This window comes from Mirounga angustirostris, unplaced genomic scaffold (assembly GCF_029215605.1).
Source record: "Mirounga angustirostris isolate CCGP_5_RB_7025 unplaced genomic scaffold, mMirAng1.0.hap1 SCAF_8, whole genome shotgun sequence".
Lineage (NCBI taxonomy): Eukaryota > Metazoa > Chordata > Mammalia > Carnivora > Phocidae > Mirounga > Mirounga angustirostris.
In genome coordinates this window covers 130688446-130702514 of record NW_026991716.1, presented here as the reverse complement: position 1 = coordinate 130702514, position 14069 = coordinate 130688446, and the positions used below count along the sequence as shown (strand labels likewise).

Sequence of the window (14069 nt, the reverse complement as noted above, 5' to 3'; positions counted from 1 at the left end):
ATAAGGACACTCATCCCATCATGGGGGCCCAGCCTCATGACCTCATCATCTAAACCCAGTCACCTCCCGAAGGCCTCCTCTCCAAATACCATCACACTGAGGGTTAGGGCTTCAACATGTGCATTGGGGAGGGACACAAATGTTCAATGAACAATAGACTGCACGTTGAATTGCATAGAGTGCAAACAGGTGAATTCAAAGTAGAAGCAGTTGTGGGGCACTGGGGATTGAAGTAGTTGATTCACATTTCCATTCACTAGTGATGTCTGCCTGATTTCTTCCTACTTCCTAATAATCCAGGTCCACATCTGCCGATTCCAAGCATGGAAGCTTCCAGAGGTCTCTGGGAAGAACAGTTCTACCTCCACTGCTGTCTTCTCCTCCTCTGTCATTGATCTACCTGATGACGCCCCTGCCCTTGTATTTTCCAGAATGGTAAAAAAAAAAAAAAAAAAAAAAAAATCTGGTCATATTCCAAGCACTGTTGGGAATGATGCTGTTTATTTTTTCCTCTCTTTTAATGTGGTTCGGAGAAGCAGCAGACAGAAGCACGCAAGCTCAGTCTACTATCTAGAGTGAAAAGCCCAGATCAAGTATTAATACTCCAAAGAGGACACTGAGGCCTGGAACGGTTAAGGGATGTTCCTAAGTTCTCACCTTCACCAAACAGTGGGGCTGACTTATGCCATATGTTCTCACTTACTATTTTATATACACTTACTATTTTATATATGTTTCTGGTATAAAATATTTTGGAAATTATGATTAGTTTATTAGTATTTCTTAGAAAACTTGAGGTGGAAATGAACCTGAACACATAAAGAAACCAGACCTGGAGAGATTAAGTCAGCTCATTTCAGAGTCAATAATATCCGGGTCTCTTCACTCCAAGGTTAATATTCTTTTGAGGCCAACAAATATTTGGTCAATAAATGAATAAAATTATGAGTAAACAATTTTCTTAACAGGTGCCTATCACAGGAAGAATTTATTCCCTTCGGATCTTTTCAGTTTTCCTGTCTGTTCCCCCTCAACCATTGCATGGTCAAATTCAATTTTTAAAAATTCCTCCTCACACTCTCCCTGGAAAACCTCTTATTTCAACGGTTGTCTTGAGAGGGGTGCCTGGGTGGCTCAGTTGTTAAGCGTCTGCCTTTGGCTCAGGTCACGATCTCAATGGTTGTCTTGACAAAAAGCAAAAAAACAAACAAACAAAAAACACCCTCTTATTTCTCTGGCCTTCCTTTATTTGTGACTTCAAGAACCATCTATGTGCTGAGGTGCCCCACGTATATGACGATGCCCACCTGAAACTTCTCTATTGGGCTCAGGATCTACATCTAACTGCCCAGGGGATATCACCCAGATAGCACAGACACCTCCCACCCAAAATGTCCAATACTGAACTCATGCTACTTTCCCTCAACCTGCTCTTTCTCCATCTCAGCGAATGGCAACAAACACCCACCCAGTTCCTTGAACCAATAGCCCATACTTTACAATTTCTCTCTCTCTTCTTCCAGTTCCAATGCTTCTGTCTTGATTCTCACACCTAAGCAACTCTTCACTTTCAACGTCCATCTATGCCTGCCATGCTAGTCTAGATTGCCACAACAGCCCCCAGAGAGTCCCCTCAACCTCAGACTTATCCCTACCCTCCCCTACCCCACCAAGGGGCTAGTCCATTTGTAGCCAAAGGATTCTTTTTATTTTTATTTATTTTCTTAAGTAGGCTCTGGCCCAACATGGGGCTCGAACTCTGGACCCCGAGATCAAGAGTCACATGCTCTACTGACTGAGCCAGCGAGGCGCCCCTAAAGGGATCTTTTTAAAATGCAGAACTGTTCAGGCACCTGGGTAGCTCAGTCGTTAAGCATCTGCCTTCGGCTCAGGTCACGATCTCAGAGTCCTGGGATCGAGTCCCACATCGGGCTCCCTGCTTGGCGGGAAGCCTGCTTCTCCCTCTCCCACCCCTCCTGCTTATATTCCCTCTCTCACTGTGTCTCTCTCTGTCAAATATATAAAATCTTTAAAAATAAATAAATAAATAAATAAATAAATAAATAAATAAATAAATAAATAAAATGCAGAACTGTTCAATATATTCCAAGACTTAAAATTGTCCAGGGGCGGGCGCCTGGGTGGCTCAGTTGGTTGAGCGACTGCCTTCGGCTCAGGTCATGATCCTGGAGTCCCGGGATCGAGTCCCGCATGGGGCTCCCTGCTCAGCAGGGAGTCTGCTTCTCCCTCTGACCCTCCCCCCTCTCATGCTCTCTCTCTCTCTCTCTCATTCTCTCTCAAATAAAAATAAATAAATAAAAATTTTAAAAAAATCTAAAAAAATTCTCCAGGGGCATCCCTTGCCCTCAGGGCAAAATCCAAATTCCTATAAAGTCCTGTATGATCTGACCCTTGCCTACTTCCCCAGCTTCCACACCCATGACTTCTCACCTCACTGTGCTCTCCAACCACACTCCAGCCACACTGGCCTTCTGTGGCTGCCTGAGTGGACTTTGCTTCCTCCTCTCCCACAGCCAGCATCCATGCTTTGTGCTGTGGAGAAGACGTATCCAACACAACCGCCCCCGATCCTTTGCCTCGCTGACTCTTACCTTCCACAGCTCAGCTTAAAGCTCACTTCCTGGGAGAAGACTGCCCTGACCACCAAATCCGGGGAACACTTTTTTTTAATTAGTTTCAGAGGTAGAATTTAGTGATTCATCAGTTGCACATAATACCCAGTGTTCATGACATCAAGTGCCCTCCTTAATGACCGTCACCCAGTTACCCCATCCCCCCACCCACATCCCCTCCAGCAACCCTGTTTGTTTCCTAGAGTTCAGCGTCTTTTATGATTGGCCTCCCTCTCTGTTTTCATCTTATTTTTCCTTTTCTTCCCCTATATTCATGTTTTGTTTCTCCGCATATAAGTGAAATCGTATGGTACTTGTATTTCTCTGACTTGTTTCACTTAGCATAATACCCTCTGGTTCCATCCACATCACTGCAAATGGCATGATTTCATCCTTTCTGATGGCTGAGTAATATTCCATTGTGTATATATACCACATCTTCTTTATCCATTCATCTGTCGATGGACGTCTGGGCTCTTTCCATATTTTGGCTATTGTGGACATTGCTGCTATAAACATCGGGGTGCACGTACCCCTTCGGATGCCTACATTTGTATCTTTGGGGTAAATGCCCAGTAGTGCAATTGCTGGATCATATGGTAGCTCTATTTTCAACTTTTTTTTTTTAAAGATTTTATTTATTTATTTGAGAGAGAGAGAATGAGAGACAGAGAGCACGAGAGGGAAGAGGGTCAGAGGGAAAAGCAGACTCCGCGCCGAGCAGGGAGCCCGATGCGGGACTCGATCCCAGGACTCCAGGATCATGACCTGAGCCGAAGGCAGTCGCTTAACCAACTGAGCCACCCAGGCGCCCTATTTTCAACTTTTTGAAGAACCTCCATACTCTTTTCCAGAGTGGCTGCAACAGTTTGCATTCCCACCAATAGTGTAAGAGGGTTTCCAGGGAACACTTTTCCCCCTCCCTGACTTGACCTCCCTTGGGCATGTGCCACACAAAGCACACTCTCCTTGAACTCTCCTTACTCATCTCCCTCACCTCTCTGCATTGCTCCCTCCTCTGACTTACCTGGCCCACCCCTCGTAGTCCCTCCTGCAGCTCATCCTCCTTCACCACTCCTTAACTTGATATTCTCTGGGGATCTGTCTTCAACCCTCTGTCACCAGAAACACCTTCTCTGGCCAGCTTCCTGCCCTGCTGAGATTTCAGCCAGTCTGATGGCTCCCAAATCTGCACCTCTAGCTAGAGATCCATTTCCAACCATCTACTGAACATTGCCTGCCTGTTCTGCCGGCGCTTCAAAGGCAACATCACCTCCCCCACCACCAGAAGCCAAACTTGCCCAGCTCCATCCTTGCCCCTGGTCTACTAGAACACCCTGTGTAATTGTTTTTGTATTTCCTGCTAGATCCTTATCTGAGACCATGTCTTTACTCTAGGCATGCTTTCCGCCATCATTTTTTAAATTTTTATTTGTTACCATTTATTATTTACTGGACTACACTGCAAGCTCAATACTTAGGAAGAGCGAGTCTTCTACTTTGTCACTCCATTTGTAGCAGGCACATGTTTCTTAAGTTTTATTTCAATCTTACAGTAAAGTTGCAAGAATAATCCAATAAACCCAAGTATATGCTTCACTTGGATTTGCCAACTCTGAGAACATTTTGCCACATCTGACCGATTGCTTTCTCCGTGAGTTTATTACAACTATGATTGCTGAATCATGGGTAATTTGCCGACATCATGGCCCTTCACCCCCAAATACTTCAGCACGTATCTCCTAAAAGCAAGAACATCCCTTTGCATAAAACAGTCAAATTTAAGGAATTTAACTATGGCATCATATCATTCACCAATTATTTCAGTGATGTTCTTTGGAGCAACTGTAGCTGCAGGGCACATGTTGTCAAGCACCTTTAGTCTGTCTGACGTGCAACGGATCCTCGGCCTCTCTTGGACTTTCATAACATCAGTGATGAGATGAACTGACATACGGCTCCTAACATGGTGCACTGAGAATACAACATCTCTCATAGAGAATTACCATAAACGCCAGAAAGGATTAAGCTGAATCTATGAGGGAACACTGGACATACCCCAACTGAGGGACATTTACAAGCTGGGCTCTTTTTAAGCACATTGCCCTCATTCCTGCCTAAGGGCCTGTAGCTGCCCTTGTGATTACTGAGAACATTCCTTCTTGGGATCATTCACAACTCAGCACAAACATCATCTCCTTAGGGAGCCCTTCCTACCCACCCTATCCAAAGTAGACCTCACCCTTTACCCCAGCCAATCTTGATCCTGGCATCCTGCCTTAGCTTCTTTTTTGTTTTGTTTTGTTTTTTTTTTTAAAGATTTTATTTATTTATTTGACAGAGAGACACACAGCCAGAGAGGGAACACAAGCAGGGGGAGTGGGAGAGGGAGAAGCAGGCTTCCTGCCAAGCAGGGAGCCCAAAGCGGAGCTTGATCCCAGGACCTTGGGATCAATGACCTGAGCCGAAGGCAGACACTTAACGACTGAGCCACCCAGGCGCCCTGTGCCTTAGCTTCTTGTTAAAGCATTTACCACTCTCTTTTTTTTTTTTTTTACCATAAATTACCTTGCTTATCTATTTCTTTACTTTTCTGTTATTTATTTCCCCCACAAGAATATAACTTTTATGAGAACAAGACTTTATCTAAAACAGTGACTGTTTGGGATGCCTGGGTGGCTCAGTCAGTTACGTGTCTGACTGTGATTCAGGTCATGATCCCAGGATCATCATCCCAGGGTCCTGAGATCAAGCCCCACACTGGGCTCCCTGCTCAGCGGGGAGACTTCTTCTCCCTCTCCTCCCCGCTCCTGCTCTCTCTCGCTCTCTCTCTCAAATAAATAAATAAATAAAATCTTTACCAAAAAAAAAAAAAAGGAAAGAATTTCTGTATCTTCCATGCTAACAAAGAGCCTAGGATTCAATGGGAGGTTGCCAAATAGGTGACTAACACGACATGTGATTCACTAAGCAGAATATTTCTGATTCAGATTTCCTCCCAACTTCTCATTTTTGCTTACTTCAAATGTTCACAAGATGTCAACATCAAGACTTCCTTTTCATATTCTCCTCTACTACCCATTTCTTTTGCCCTGAAGTAGAAGAGACTTAAGGAAATGTGACAATTATAGTCAAATATAAATATAGTCTGAAAATTGTTCCCCTTTGCACTGATACTGAGGTTAGGCTATGATGGTCTGACTATGCTGAAAAATGCATTTCTGCACAAAGTTAACAGGGAAGATTCAAGAAGGAAATCATAGGGTAAATTCCATGAAAAGGAAGTTATTTCAGTTACTCAGAAATATAAGGCATATATTTGTTTTTATAAGCAATATTTAAGATATTTTATTCAAGCACTAATTAAACATGTCAATATTGAAGCTACAACCAATAATTATGCTGGTATCAGTAAGAAAAAAGAGTATGGTGCTACTGGTCTACCTCAGCAATGCCTTTGAAGTTCTCTGCCTTAGATCTAAGCCACCAAAGTACCAATTTCTAAAGGGGAAAAAAAAATGGAAGCAAAACAAGGAGAAAAAAAAAAAAAAACCACCTTGGGTAAAGTACATAGCATAAATAATTCCTAGGGCAGCAAACGTTACTCCCTTCTTCAATTAAATGTTTTTACGTTGTCCTTGAACACAGAAAAAGAAAGTCTTTATAATGAGTCAACTTAATTCGAGTACAAACCAAGGAGCACTCACTATTGTTTCAAACATACTACACACTGTATTTGGTAACATTAAGTAAACACACACACATTTAAAAATATGCAAACAAAAACTTGCCCTGTTTGGTGTTCAAAAAGCTCTCCTACTTGTCCTTTGAACGCTTTCTCTCATGCTGCATTCCAAAGCCAGGTGGTCAAAGAGAGATTAGGTAACAGGAGAAACCAAGTGTTGGGAGTTAAAATCAACAAACTTAGATATACAAATAAATTAAGTGGTTATCATCTATTTTTTTAAACATTTTATTCTGAAATCATTTTAGACTTAGAGAAAAGTTGCCAAATTAGAACTGAGTTTCTGTACGTTAATAACCAGGATAAGCAAGGTACATTTATTAAAACCAGGAAACTAATATTGGTACCATACTATTAACTAAGCTACCAGTTTTTCCGCTATTGTTCTCTCTGTGGTCCAGAAACCAGTCTAGGTCCCCTCATCGCATTTGGTGTTGTGTCTCCTTAGTGTCCTTGACACTTTTGAGTCCTGTCAGTTATTTTATAAAAAATCCTTCAAGGTGGGTGTGTCTAATGTTTTCATTGTTCAGACTGTCATCATTTACTTTTGATAGTAGAAAGTCCTTATTTATTTACAAGGGAAAAACATGTAATTACTGATCTAGCTCAATCCCTACCAATAGAGTACATTTTCTAGGATTTTGTCCAATCGATTCCTAGTCTAAAGGTGTTTTTTCCCTTAGACAAAGAGAAAAAGTCATCCTGTTAACTTTCACAGTCATATCCCACATATCTTATATACTATAATTCTTCTTCACAATGACTTAACCAAGCTTGTATCTTTAGTTTTTTTAGTAGCTCTCTTACCAAATTTTTGCCTGGTTGCTATTTCAGAGGTTTGTTGAAGAAGTTCTACTCTAGTTTGGATTTGTCTATATGTCCTTATAGATTTTGTTTCTGTCCATTTTTATTTTGCATATTTGAATACCAAGTTTGACACCATGTTATTGCATATACATTTAGAATTCTTACACCTTCCTGTTGAATGAAAATTTTTATTATGAGATACTGATGTAATCTGTATAGTAACTCTCTTTACTTCTAGTAATGCATTTTTGCCTTAAAAGTATTTTGTAGGGGCGCCTGGGTGGCTCAGCGTTAAGCATCTGCCTTCGGCTTGGGTCATGATCCCAGGGTCCTGGGATCGAGCCCCGCATTGGGCTCCCTGCTTGGCGGGAAGCCTGCTTCTCTCTCTCCCACTCCTCCTGCTTGTGTTCCTGCTCTCGCTGTCTCTCTCTCTGTCAAATAAATAAATATTTTTTTTAAGTATTTTGTATATTGTTATATCTAATCAGCTTTCTTTTGCTTATTTTTTGCCTGATGAATCTTTTTCTAAAATTTATTTATTTTAGAAAGAAAGACAGTGTGGGGGTGGGGAGGGGCAGAGACAGAGGGAGAGAGAAACATAAGAAGACTCAGTGCTGAGCCTGGAGCCCACATGGGGCTCAACCTCATGACCCTGAGATCAGGACCTGAGCCGAAACCAAGAGTCGGAGGCTTAACCAACTGTGCCACCCAGGCGCCCCATGCCTGATGAATCTTTTTATACACTGTGCTCCCAACTTCTCCATATACTACTGTTTATATGTCTTTCATAAACACCATATACTTAGATCAAAAAAATTCAATCTGACAATTTTGTCAGTTAACTGAGCATTTTGTCCATTCTCCTTTATTGTAATTACTGCTATATTCATATTTATTTCCACCATCATTTTGTTTTTTCTTCTTTCTCTGCTTTTTGTTTCTTTTTTTCTTTCTTGCCTTTTTTTGGGAGATTTAGGTTTTTTTCTTTATACCTAGGATAGGGAGGCTTCTAACTTAAATTCATATGAAGACATGTGATTAGAGTCATATCTTTTCGTAAACTTGAGTTTGAGTAAAAGGAGGAGGGGGAAACAAAAAAAACAAACTGGAAGAGGGAAGAAATGAGTCTTTAGAAAGTAGAAATGGAGGAGTGCTTTGGTGGCTCAGTCGGTTAAGCCTCTGCCTTCGGCTCAGGTCATGACCTCAGGGTCCTGGGATAGAGCCCCATGTGCTTCTCCGTCTTTCTCTGCCCCTCCCCCTGCTCACACTTTCTCTCTCTCTCTCAAATAAATATCTTTTTAAAAAAAACTATTTTTAAAAAGTATAAATGGATGCTACCTCATACCATTGGGATGGCCACTATAAAAAGAAAAAAGAAGGAGGGAGGCAGGAAAGAAAAATCTAAGTGTGGACAAGGATGTAGAGAAATTGGAAACTTCATGAATTGCTGATGGCAATGTAAAATGGTTCAGCTACTATGGAAAACAGTATGGTATCGCCTCAAAAAATTAAAAATAGAAACACCATTATCATCCAGCACTCCCAAAAGAATTGAAAACAAGGTCTTGAAGAACTATTTATGCACCTCTGATCAAAGTAGAATTATTCACTAGAGCCAAAGGTGGAAACAACTCCAGTGTCTGTGCACAGATGAATGGATAAACAAAACATGATATATACATATAATGGAATATTATTTGGCCTTAAAAAGAAAGGAAATTCTGCCATGCTACAACAGGGATGAGTCTTGAGCACATTATGTTAAGTAAATAAGGCAGTCACAAAATGACAAACACTGCATGATCCCACTTATATGAGGTACCTAGTGTTCCAGGGCCAAGGGAGAGAGGGGAATGGGGAGTTATGGGTTAGTGGGTATAGAGTCTCAGTTTTTTGAGATGAAAACGGTTCTAAAAAAATAAAGAGTTCTAGACATGGATGGTGGAACGGTTGCAAAATAACATAAATGTACTTACTGCCACTGCACTGTGCACATAAAAATGGGTAAGATGATTTTCTCATAATTTTTTAAAAAGTAGTGGGGAAATAAAGGGAAAACTGACTTGACTTCCTTTTTAACTATACTTCACCAGCTCCAGGTCTGTTGTTCTCTGAGGATGTATAGCTGTTGATAAGCTGTTGCTACTTACATTTTCTTCTCAGAACAACCCCATCAGACGGTTAGTTAATCTGTTTCACAGAGAGGAAAGAGACTTGCTCAAAGTCCCAACAGTACTATTTACTGGAGCCTCAACTTTGGTTCAGGTCTTCTAGGTATGTGAAAACACTGACAGAGCAAAGCCATCTCTGATCTGTTTTTACCAAACGACTGTTGTAGCTTTTTGCTCACTGGTATTATTTTAATAATGTGGTAACATTTTTCAGCTTCCATACCTTATTTCTTTTTTTTCCCCATGCCTTATTTCAAATGCACAGCAAAGTTACACTGTTCTGCTCAAAGCTATATTTGTAAATTTCCCGGAAGCATGTTTCAGACTTCTGTGCTTGAGCTGTTATACTTCAAGTCACATGACACTGCTCGCAGTATTCATCACATTTTCTAGCCTAGTAAAGCTCTACTGATAATTTGATTAGAGGTAACCAACTTGAGAAAAATGTCCCATTAAATTTGGGTCATGGGTGATACCAACGAAAGCCATCTGTTTGTGTGTCTGTTTTTCTTGATTGTGAACTCTTGATTCTTCACTGTGAGCAGAAACTGTCAAATTCATTTTTTTACCCTCACTACCTCACACAAATCCTCAATTACTGTTTCTTGAGGTGGTGACGGAGGTATTATTAATGGAGGTATCAGTGATGGCAGTAGGGGGTAGATGCCAAGGCAAATTCCACAGGTTACAGAGAATAAGAAGAGCTAATATTAATAAGCACTTAACTCTGTCAGTTTGGATGGATTAGATATATTAACTGTGAAATCCCAAAACTATGCTACGTGGTAAGGACTCTGATCCCATGTTTCAGATGAAGAAACTATAGTCAGAGACATAAGTAATTTTTTTGCCCATGTCATCACAGATAATAAAGGGTATAATCAGGATTGCTTGAACCCAGAACTAGTACCTCTGGTCTCTGCAGTATTCTATGTCCTCATACAGTTGCATACTATTATATTTTATTCTGTTTTCAGTATAGGATGGTGTGGTCAGAAAAGGACTAAACTTTCAAAAGAAAGATATTTAAGTCCCAGCTACAGCAGTTGCTAACTGAGCAAGCCATTTTCACATCCATATAATAGGAAATTCTTGCCTTGCCTACCTGAGTTTTAAGATTGTCTCAGATGAAGTATTTAGTAAACTGAAAAATTAACTTTAATAAATGCTGATCTTTCAGCTTCTACTTTTAGTGTCAGTAAAATTTAGGTCTTTCAGGTCAATTAAAATCTTGGGCTTGGTGAATATTTTCCTTTTTTTCAAAAAAAAAAAAGATTTTATTTATTTAGAGAAAGAGAGCATGCGCAGGTGCGGGGAGGGAAGGGGCAGAGGGAGAATCTCAAACCGACTCCAAGCTGAAAGTGCAGCCCCATGCTGGGCTTGATTCCATGACACTGAGATCATGACCTGAGCAAAATCAAGAGTTGCATACTTAATCAACTCAGCCACCCATGCACCCCGAATATTTTCCTTTATGTAGGCAGTAAAATTTATCCTAAAAACCTCAATATGAATCAATAAGATTACTCAATATGATCACTTATTTATGGCTAAAGCTTTTTTTTTTTTTTCACGTTCACAGTGGAAAACTCTGGCAAATACTACCAATCAGGATCACCAAAAGTGGGACAAAGTGACATCATGCACCTCCTGGTGTGATGCACTGAAACATATCACTTCACAGTATTTCTACCAAAAATCTAATGAAAAACAATCAGACGAACTTATTCTGCAAGACAGATGACCTAGACTCTGTAAAAATATCAGTATCATCAAAAACAAAGAAAGATTGAGGAACTGTTCCAGGTTTATAGAGACTAAAGACACATAACTAAATACAATGCATGATCCTGACATGAAAAAATATTCTGCAGTATATGACATTATTGGGACAATTGGCAAAATTTTTGTAGATAGTATACATTAGATAAAGTTACTGCAGCAATGTCAGATATCCTGCTTTTGATCATTGCATTGTGGTTGGAGAATGCCCTTGCTCTTAGGAGATACCTACTAGAATATTTGGGAATGAAGGGTCATGATGTCTATAATTCACTTTCAATTGTTTCTCCAAACAAATATAAATAATATAAAAATATTAAATACTTATGCATGGGCTAACATTCTTTTTTTTAAAGATTTATTTATTTATTTGAGAGAGAGAGCACAAGTGGAGGAGGGGCAGAGGGAGAGGGAGAGAGAATCCTCAAGCCGACTCCTGCTGAGCACAGAGATATGGGGGCTGGATCCTTCGACCCTGAGATCATTGCCCAGGGAAATCAAGAGTCCGCAGCTCAGCAGACTGAGCCACCCAGGCGCCCCTGGGCTAACATTCTTATTTCACAGAGCATGCCATGTTGGGATAAAATTGGCAAAATGTCAAATGGAAAAAAAAAAAAACACTTTTATTTGTACAATATATTACTAATTTTCCACAATAAGCCAGGAATCAAAGAAATCGAAATATAGATCAGATGTAGGGCAGCAATCAAAGCTTCTAAATATTAGAATTCCTAAAACATGTTGGAGAATCCACCCCATGTTTTGAATCGAAGAGTGTCCCCCAGAGATTTCTGTGGTCCAGTATGGTTAGGCTGAGGACAACTCCTCGGTTAGCAGCTCTGCTGAACACAATTCCTTCCCTGTCTCTAGCAACACCCCAGCACACCATGCCTGGTGGGACCCTGATGCCAGGTCCAAAACGGGATACTTAACCCTGGCTCAGCCAGCCTTAACTTCGTGTGTGTGTCTGTCTGTGTGTGTGTCTGTGTGTGTGTGTGTCTGATGCCCCAAAGACCCCAATGCCTAAGTAATTGAGTAAATGGATCCAAGGACAACTGAATGATTGTTTCTAGGGTGACCAGCAACAAAAAGGCCAGCGACTTTGCTCAGGACCGCCATCAATCCTACCACACCAGATTTTGAAGAAATTGCTCTGAATCACTTCTTAGGCAAGCAGCGTAAGTTAAATGAAAGGGGTGGGGGAGTCCGCGGGTCTACAGGAGTTGTCTTCAGCACTTCTCCCGTTTCAGTGGTCAGAGAAGCGAACTGAAATTCAGACGCACGTCACAAACTCACGACCTGCCCCTAACTTCCTAAAATTAACCGGCCGCGGGCCGTCCCAGTCCACTTCCAAGGCGGAGCCATACCCACTACGAGGCACCCACGCCGCGCCCGGGCGCCTCGCGGCCGGCCGGCCCCGCTACTCGGCGGCGTTCCGAGGGGCCGCCGGGGCCACCCCCGTGCGCGGCCGGCGGGCTGGGACGTACCTCGGGCGCGGGGGCGCCGTCGCCGGCCGGGTCCGGGCGCCTGGAGCTAGAGGAGCGCAGGCGGCGGGGAGCGGCGCGCGCGGGTGCGGGTGCGCGCGCGGGTGCGGGTGCGCGCGCGGGTGCGGGTGCGCGCGCGGGTGCGGGTGCGCGCGCGGGTGCGGGTGCGCGCGCGGGTGCGGGTGCGCGCGCGGGTGCGGGTGCGCGCGCGGGTGCGGGTGCGCGCGCGGGTGCGGGTGCGCGCGCGTCTCCTCGGGCAACTAGTAAACACGCGCAGACGGCGCGGGCCCGACGCTGGCGGCGCTCGCGGGACCTGGCGGCCGGCCGGGCTGCGCCCTCGCCGGGTGGCCCCGCAGCCTTGGGCCTCTGAGATGCGCCGCGGGCCGCGGACAGACGCCGAGCCTCTCGACCGTGTCCTCGCGCGCGCGGGCGGCGCTGAGCCGCGGCTTCGGCGGCCCCGGCGGCCCGGTGTGGCCAGACCTAGGCGTTGCTGAGCGGCAGACACTCGCCAGGAGGCTGGGGGTCCCGGGTGGGAGAGGCCGGTCTTCGCCGTGGGCCTCCCCGCCCCGCGAGCGCGATTCCAGGTCTTGTCCTTCTGCCTGGCAGGCACAAGTGACAGCGAGTGGTCAGTGTTCTGGTCAACGTTCCCGTGCTGACACAAAGGTGGAGAGGCTTTAGTTAGCACCTACTGTATGCAAACGCTCTGCTCCTTCAGGCTCCAGGGCCGGCTTCGAGGGCGTGCAGGCTGTGCGGGAGAGTCCCGCGTTTGATTTAATGTTCGGCTGTTCCAGCCTTGACATCCTTAATGATTTTTGGACACGGGACCCTACATTTTCATTCTGCAAATTAAGTAGCCTGTCCCGGTGAGCGTTCTTGCATTTGACCTTCTCAACAACCTGCAGGAAAATAGAAGTAATAGTAATACTGGCGTTAGCAACAGCCGTGGCTTCTAGTTACAAAAGACGTATGTGTTCTTACAAGAGCTATTCTAAGTGCTTTTCCAGGTGTGGTCTCATTGAATAAAACAAGAGTATCAAGTGGACATTAGAATAATCCTTTTTTTTTAAGATTTTATTTATTTATTTATTTATTTGAGAGAGAGCATGAGAGGGGGGAGGGTCAGAGGGAGAAGCAGACTCCCTGCCGAGCAGGGAGCCCGATGCGGGACTCGATGCGGGACTCGATCCAGGGACTCCAGGATCATGACCTGAGCCGAAGGCAGTCGCTTAACCGACTGAGCCACCCAGGCGCCCAAGATTTTATTTATTTATTTGAGAGAGAGAATGAGAGAGAGAGAGAAAGAGCACAAGACGGGGGAGGGGGAGAGGGAGAAGCAGACCCCCCGCTGAGCAGGGAGCCCGATGCGGGACTCGATCCTGGGACTCGAGGATCATGACCTGAGCCGAAGGCAGTCGCTTAACCAACTGAGCCACCCAGGCGCCCGAGA

At 43.7% G+C, this 14069-nt stretch overlaps 1 protein-coding gene across 2 annotated transcripts in view; it reads right to left on the bottom strand.

Annotated features, from left to right (window-relative positions):
- CCDC170 (coiled-coil domain containing 170) overlaps nucleotides 1–12735 on the bottom strand; it is a 103783-nt gene extending 91048 nt beyond the window's left edge. The window contains exon 1 of one of the 2 annotated variants that reach the window (XM_045865756.3): nucleotides 12626–12735. The gene's annotated coding sequence lies outside the window, so the exon portion shown is untranslated. Of the gene's footprint in view, nucleotides 468–12625 lie in introns of those variants that run through there. The other variant, XM_045865758.3, reaches the window with a different exon arrangement.
- Between the last annotated feature and the right edge of the window lie 1334 nt (nucleotides 12736–14069).